Source organism: Octodon degus, unplaced genomic scaffold, assembly GCF_000260255.1.
Source record: "Octodon degus isolate 3935 unplaced genomic scaffold, OctDeg1.0 scaffold00032, whole genome shotgun sequence".
Classification (NCBI taxonomy): Eukaryota; Metazoa; Chordata; class Mammalia; order Rodentia; family Octodontidae; genus Octodon; species Octodon degus.
In genome coordinates, this window is record NW_004524608.1 from 119202 (window position 1) to 127441 (window position 8240).

Consider the following 8240-nt stretch of genomic DNA (forward strand, 5'->3'; position numbering starts at 1 on the left):
GACTTCTCACTTTCTGTCCTCCCTCTGGGAGTTCCCGGGAGCCTCCAGGTTGCAGGATCATTGGTCGGCCCTCAACACATCATGGCTATGTCTGGAGAAGGTGAGTGAAGATGTCCACAGGCAGCCTGGGCTGAGGTGAACTCTGAAAAGAGCTGAGAAACAAGAGTTATTAGAGGGCTGCCCATCCTTTGCAGGGGTGGTGCCCCGGGGTAACTGGCAAGATGGGAAGAGGGGCCATATGGCTGCTATTCCCCTTTGTGGGGCCTACTGGGACCCCTCCTGACTGTTCCAAATAGTAAATGAAGCAGAGATGGAGGAAAGAAGCCCAGATACTCCTCAGCCCAACACTGCCACCCCTGAACACACAGGAAGCTCAGAGGCTGTGGTGAACTGGACTCCACTCTGTCCCTTTTCTGTGTCTCCCTGTCTTCCGCTATGGCCCCTTTGGATACCCCAGTGGCTTGGTTCCCCACTGCCTTATTTTCCTGAACTTTCTTTGGGAAGCAGCAGTAAACACCATCCCTAGGAACAAGAGGTGCCAGTGGCTGGTCGGAGGCTCTTGCTCCATGCCCCACCCCCTGCAGAGCAGTCCCCCCCGAAGAAACTCACCCACCTCCTCTCCACAAGGCATCTTTTAAGTGTAGGTCATTCCTTACAAATTAACGGTTCCTACTCAGAACCGTTGAACAAGAACCGTTAAACTGTTAAATGGCTGGGGAGGGAGGTTCCAATCAGAGCCTGGGAGGGGCAGTGGGGCAGGCAGCTCAGCACTCAGTGCCTTCTGGTCTCACTCCCAAGATCCCACAGAGGGGGTCCCTGGGCACACTCAGGAACCTCCAGGAGGGGTCATCCATGAATCCCAGCTGCCTGAGAATGAGATTCCCAGTCCAGCCCAAGCTTGGCTTTCACCCCTCCATACAGCGGTTTCCCTTTGGGCACCATGCTGAGGAGGAGGAAGTTGTGCCAGCCAGATCATCTCAAGAATTTCTCCAGCAAAGCCTGAGGAAGTGGGCCCAGAGCTCTGTCCCCACTGTTTACCCCTCAGTCTCTGCCTCGCTCACTCCATCCCATCCTCTTGCGTCTCCTTGTTATCCCTAGAGGACAAGATAAAATTCACAGCTTTTTTTTCATTAAAAATATTTTATAAATAAAATTAGAGTAACTCCAGAGGTTATCAAACTAATTCTGAAAAGTCAACTGCATTTCTATACTTAGTAAAAATTAAAAAAATTAATTTTCAGGATACTATTTCAAAAAGCAACAAGAATGTACCTAGGAATGAATCAACAAAATATGAGTCCACCAAAAATGTATACGGACTTTAGGAAAACAAATATAGTGCAATGTTTTTTTCAACAGATGGTGTTACCCTTGTGGATGTTGTATATTGCAGAAAACCCACTACACTGGTGGCCCATGGAGAAGAAATGGAAAATGTACATGCAGAAATCTCAGTGACCAAGGTTACCCAAGCGGCTGTCATGTCTGGAAACTAATGGCCATCACTTGAGAACCTCTTGTAATTGTTTAAGTCACAGGTCACTTGCGTTAATCTTATGATGTCTCAATGAATTTAGTATTAAAATATCTATACAAATTTTCATTTTCCCCAATCGTGTGTAGCTTTTTTTAAAGTGAACTCTGTATACTTAAGAACAGCAAATGGAAAATTATAAAATTTTATAGAGAGACATTAATAAAGATGTAAGTAAATGGAGAACTGTAATCTATCCTTGGAAAGATTCAATACGACAAAGATGCCAACTTTCCCCAGTTGATCTATATTTATAAATTTAGTGCTCTGCTAACCAAAATTCCAGAAGAATTTGATGAATTAATTCTAAAATTTAAATGCAAAACGAAAGGTTTAATAATAAAGACATTTTAAGAGAAAAAAATAGAAATATTTTATTTCCAAAGTTTCTGAAAAAGTTTTAAAAAATCAAAAGAAAACAATGTAAAGATACTTACATAAAAAAGAAAAATATTAGAAATAATTTAAATAAATTTTGCAACATTTTTAATCTTAAAAAGTTGTTTACCATTGAGAAGGACCAGGGAGGAGATGAGGATGGGGTCGCTGTGACCTAGGCTGCTGGGTCCTGTTTGCTTTGATTTTCATCTGGATGCGAGTCATATGGAGGCTGCTAGGCAAGGCGGGGAGGGCCTGCCTTCAGGGCTCCGAGGCATCCTGTCCTCATGGGCCACGGACTCCAGCCGGCTCTGACAGCGGGGAGGGAACTCGGTGTTTGGTTTCCTACCCCACCGTGCAGCATTTCCAGTTCACGCCCTGGTCCTGTCCACATATGAGGTCTGTCCCTCCTGTTCAGCCCTGCACATTGCTGTCCCGGGTCCCCATTCAGGGAGGCTCACTTTGTGGCCCTGCTCCCTAGTGGTGAGAATTGGTAGTACTTTTGTCTTTATAGAAGAATCCTCTGTGGTCCGTTTCTTTCCCTTTTATTGTATCTATGGTGCGTTTCAAGTTTATTTATTCTTTCACTTTCTTACACAATATGAGACAACATGATGTTTAGACATATGGGTCTGCTTTATATCACTTATGAGTATATCCTTCAGTTGAATCCATTTACCTATAAAAGTCTCTAATTTATCTTCATTTATAGCTGAGTAATATTCCATTGTATAAAATGCCACGTGTTTGTTATTCATTTCTCAGTTGATGGGCATTTGGGTTGTTTCCGAGATTTAGCTATGAAAAACTGTGCTGCTATAAACAGAGATGCACATGTATCACTGTGGTATGATGTGTTCAGTTCTTCTGGAAAAAATATCCACTTATCTTTAATGAAGATAAATTAGAGACTTTTATAGGTAAATGGATTCAACTGAAGGATATACTCATAAGTGATATAAAGCAGACCCATATGTCTAAACATCATGTTATACAATGCTGGAGAGGCTGTAGGGTAAGTGGAGCTTTTCCATACTCTGGGCGGGATGTTTAGACTTGTACAACCTCTGTGGAAATCAGAGTGGAGACTCTTCAAGAAACCAGGATTGAAAGCTCCATTTGACCCAGCTATCCCTCTCGTGGATATTTTTTCCAGAAGAACTGAACACATCATACCACAGTGATACATGTGCATCTCTGTTTATAGCAGCACAGTTTTTCATAGCTAAATCTTGGAAACAACCCAAATGCCCATCAAGTGAGAAATGAATAACAAACACGTGGCATTTTATACAATGGAATAAAGGTGTTGTGTTGAATACCTTTCATCTACTTTTTTTTTAAATTGTGTATTATTTCTAATGTCGTACCTATTATTTTTCTATTCTCTTTCAAATAAGTTTTAAGATAAAGAGTCCTCTATGGACTCTTCAGCAACCCTAGAACCCTTAAGACATTGGGATCTTGACTCTAAGCAACAGACTGCATCCATTTTGCTTGAGATACATGAGTCCTTTGGGGACAAGGGGCAGGATGTACATTTTAATCTGAAACGCCCCTCAAAAGTTTCATGTGTTTGCGAGTTGACCTGATGGCAAGGAACCTATGCTCAGCTGAGGATTCACTCATTGTTATAGTTTTTATCTAGTTGTCCCCCCAAAACCTCATGCAGTCATAGGATAGACTTCTAGAGTTTGTGATTAACTCATGATCCACTGGGATTATGGGTGTAAATGTTGCTGGGATTATAGGTGTGAGTGCTTCTGGGATTATGCATGTGATCTACACCTGGCCTGGGACAGATAGCTTGACTGCAACATAAGGAAGACAGACTTGCTCTCTGTTGCCATTGTTGTCACTACTCCTCCCATGTGCCCTTGCCCTTTGCTGCCTCCATGAATTGCTGCTCTGTTCTATGTGCCACTCTGCCTTGGAGCCAGCTGAGTATGGAATGAAACCTCCACAAACTGTGAGCTAAATAGACCTTTCCTTCATTTTGACTGTTGGGTATTTGTCCCAGCAATGACAGAAGAGTAACTGAGACACTCATCCACTAGTGAGCTCAGGGATCAGTGTGCTGTGCGGGTGTGAGGCCTGGGTGGAAGTGGGTCCCTGGCCACTCTGGGACGAGCATCTTTCCTTGGCCTGTCCCTCTGCATCCTGTTTCTGCCTTGGAGCCAGGCAGCCACAGACTGGAACTGGGAGCCCAAATAAGCCCGTCCTCCCCTAAGTTGTGGGTGTCAGGTACTTTGAGAGATGGGAAAGTGAGCACAACAGGAGAGCTTCCAGACCCGAGCCAAAAGCAGCCAAGTTCTTTTTTCCAGAATGTGACATGCAGAGCCCTTAGCCCAATTCCCAGGAGTCCCCATCGAACATTCCTGAGCCCTGCCTTTCCTATCTGCATTTTGTCAGCATTCTGGTCTTCTGAGCTCCAATTAGAAATTCCCATTCAACCCTGCTAATAGCATTCTAGAGCTTCTCTAAAGTACATCTCCTAATCCCCCAAACTGCTCCCTTAAAACTGTTCCAAATGTATTTAATCCACATGGTCAAATGCAGTCACACAAAGCACTCTAATTCCCTGGTACCGATTATTTGCTGCCTGGGTCCAGTACTTGGCACCCACAGCTTGAAGAGCAGGGTTTATTAGTCGCACGATGTCAGGAGACTCAGTCCATGGATGGCTGGCTCTAAAGCAGAAGCCTCGTAGCGGAAGGGCAAAGCTGCTTACTTCTTGGCATCTGGGGGCAGAGCACATTAACAGTACCATGGAGGATGGGGCCAGGTGTCTACAGAGTAGCCCATGTTGCCGTTCAAGGACATACCAAGAAGTGTGCTTTCCTAAGCTGTCAATTCTAATGTCCCACAACTTACAATCCATCTTTAGTGTCACAGTTAAATTCTAGTGGGCTTCTCAGTAGAAAGGGCATAACCCAGGACACAGAGGAGCAGCACCTCTATGGAAACAAGTTCAAACAATCATCAGTCTCCAGGCAACACTCAGCAAGCATGTCTTCCAAAATCAAGGTGAAGTTAATCTTTCTGATACAAAAAAAGTAATAATAACAGCTTTCTCATTAAAAAGCATTAAATAATTCCTATGTTGAGAGAAAAACTAATTCCAAAATGGAAAATGTGTTAGAGTTAGGGTCATGGTTTGGTCTAGAGGTAGTGTTAGTGTTACAATGGGGATTAAGGCTATGGTTAGGGCTAGTACTACAGCTAGGATTAGACTTAGTGTTAAATTTGAGGTTAGAGCTAAGTCAGCCTAGGTAGAGAGCTATAGTTAGGGTTAATGTTATTTTTCTGGTGAGGGTTAATGGTTGGCTTAAAGTTAGGACTAGGTTTAGATTTAAGGATCAGAATAATGCTAGTGCTAAAGCTAGGGCTTTGGTTCAGTTTAAGTTAGCATTATGTTCGACACTAGGACTAGGTTTATCGCTAGAGCTAGGGATAGATGTAGGGCTAATTTGGGGTATAAGGTTATGTCAATGGTTGGATTTGGGGATGGATTTATCCTTAGGATTATGGTTGGATTAGGGCCAGTGATAGTGCTGGGGTTAAGTTTAGGATGCTAGGTGTTAAGGTGGTAGGTGTTAGAGTGACTACTTAAGTTCAGAGCAAGGATTAAATACTATGGCTACATCTAGGGGTAGGGGTATGTTTATGATTAGGACTAGGGTTAGGGTTTTGGTTAGGTGAAGTTTAGAGCTAGGGATGGTGGTATGCCTAAAGTGAAGATTCAGATTAGCTTTAGGGTTAGGGATTAGGCTTGATGGCTAGCTAGTGTTAACACTTTGGCTGGGGTTAGAGGTTCTGTTATCATTAAGTTAGGGCTGGGGTTAAGGTTATGTTAGGATAAGGTTTATTGTTAATGTAATAGTGTTCAGCTTAGGTCCAGGATTAGGCCTATCCACTAGGGTTAGGTTTATTCATCAAGGAAGCATTAGGTGCAAGGCTATATCTAAGGCTATGATTTGGTTTAGGGTCAGTGTTAGCCTTAAGGTTACTTTGCTTTGGTTTTTGCTTATTTTAATTAAGATTAAAATTACTGGTACATTTTGGATATACACAAAGATCATCTTAATTATAGGGCATTTGTACCTGTACAGGACACATTTCAATTTCTCTATTTTTCTCAACCACTTTCACTCTGTTTGCCCCCATTTACAAAGCTTCATTCCCATGTTCTGTTTTATCATTTTTCCCTATTCCCTTCCCTCCTAGCAATTTCTCTTGCGTTTTGAACAATTTCTTCCCATTTCACAATACCTACTGTACATTTTACAGTGTCCTCACTTACTCTGTCCATTTCTCGCACCAGGGAAATAATGAGACATTTACACATATGTATCAGATTTATTTCACTTAGGAATAAGGTCTCACGTTCTATCCATTTACCCAGAAATTAGTCAAACTTACCCTCCTATGGCTGAGTAATACTCTAGTATATAAAGAAAACAATACCTTTTTTATGCATTCCTCCATTGATAGGTATTGGGGTTTTTTAGTTTTTGAGCTACTACAGACTGTTGCTATAAACATAGGAGTTAGGGTCAGTTTGTTTTTAGAGCTGAGGCCAGTACTTTGATTAAGGTCAGTGTCACGATATGGATGTACACATTCCTCCAAAGCTTCATGAGATCATAAGTGGGGTTTTCCAGAGTTGGCTTGATATGAGGTGTGTAGTTGTGGGATAAGGTTGCCCCACCCACAGGGAAGGTACCTCGGATTAAATACCAGGGCAGGCTTTGTTGCTGCTGCTGTTGCTTCTGCTTGCTACTTCTTCGCTAATGTATTGTGTGCTGCCCTGTGCCTGCTCTTTGGTGCATGGAGTTTAATCTCTGGAATGCCTCTCTTGCCTCCTTGTCTCAGAACCAGCTGATCACAGACTGAAAACTCTATAAACTGTGAGCTCCAATAAATCTTTCCTCCTCTTACCTTCAGTTTCAGTTCATTTGTCTCAGTTATGAGAAAAGTAACTAAAACTGTGAGGCTTAGAGTGAGGATTACATTTAGGATTAAGGTTAAGATTAGGCCCATGGTGAGGCAGTAGGGTTAAGATTAGGATGAGGTTTAGGATTGAAGTGGGGTCTGGGGTAACAGTTAAGAAAAAGTTGAGGTCTAGCCCTGGGGCTTGGGCTGGGATTAGCTTCTGGCTTTAGGTTTAAGTAGGCCTTAGTTGAATGTTAGAGTTCAGGCTAGAACTAGGGCTAGGGCCAGGGTGAAACAGAGGGTTATAGTTAGGCTTAGGGTAAGGCCTTGAGCTAGGCCATAGCTAAGGCTATGCTTAGGTTTATGGTCAGGTTTAATGTTACAGTTTGGGTTAAAAATAGTGCTAAAGATAGGGTAGTGATAGGTTACAGTTACAATTGTAGCTACAGCTGGAGCTAAGGTTAGGTTTAGGGTTAGGCTGAGGGCAGAGTTTGAGGATGAAATGTAGGCCTAGGGTTATGTCTAGCAGAATAGGTAGGTTTAGGGTTAGGTTGAAATTTTAGGTTTATGTTTCTGTTAGGCTTAGGTGAAAGTTAGGAATGTGGCTAAGGCTAGGGTTAGGGTTAGGAATCAGCTTTAGGGCTAAGCTAGCTTAGAATTAGTTTAGCTTTATTAGAATTAGGATAGGGTTAAGCCAGTGCTGGTGGTAGCTTTAGGGCTAGCTGGGGTCAGGACTATTTCTAGCACCAGGGTTAGGTTTGGTGTTAGAGATGGTATTAGGCTTAGAGCTAAGACTAAGTGTAGAGCTAGAGTTTGGGCTTCTATTGGCATTAGGAGTAGGTCTTGTGTCCTCCATCTGGCATGAACCAGGCTCTGCCACAGAGATGTGAACTGGATCAGGAGCTTCAGGCAGCACCACAGCACAGCCAGCTCCATGAGCACAGCCCTTTCCAGCAGGAGCAGGGAGCCCCAAACAGCTGTGACCACACCAGTGACCCATGAAAAGTGACAGCCTATAAACCTGTGTTTTCTGTGACTGGTTCCACAGAAATAGAAAACATGATAGATATACAGCTACTTTCACTTAATTTAATGGAAGAAAGAGGTGTACTAATAGTGTTTGGACAGGACATCCTGTCTGCTTCTTGTACTACAGATAACCACTAAGAAGATAACAATGTGCAATGTATTAATTATTGAAAATGTCCTATTAATCAGTTTTGAAACTGTCTTATTGCTATTTGTTTCTCAATAAAATAAAAAAAATTAAAAAAAGAAAACACTAGAGATATCATTCAATGAAGGCCAGTGCTGACTCCACCGATGTTACTCCAGATTACTTTCATTCAGAGTCAGAGAGGGACGCAGGCTTAGCAAGCTGCAGCAACTGCCC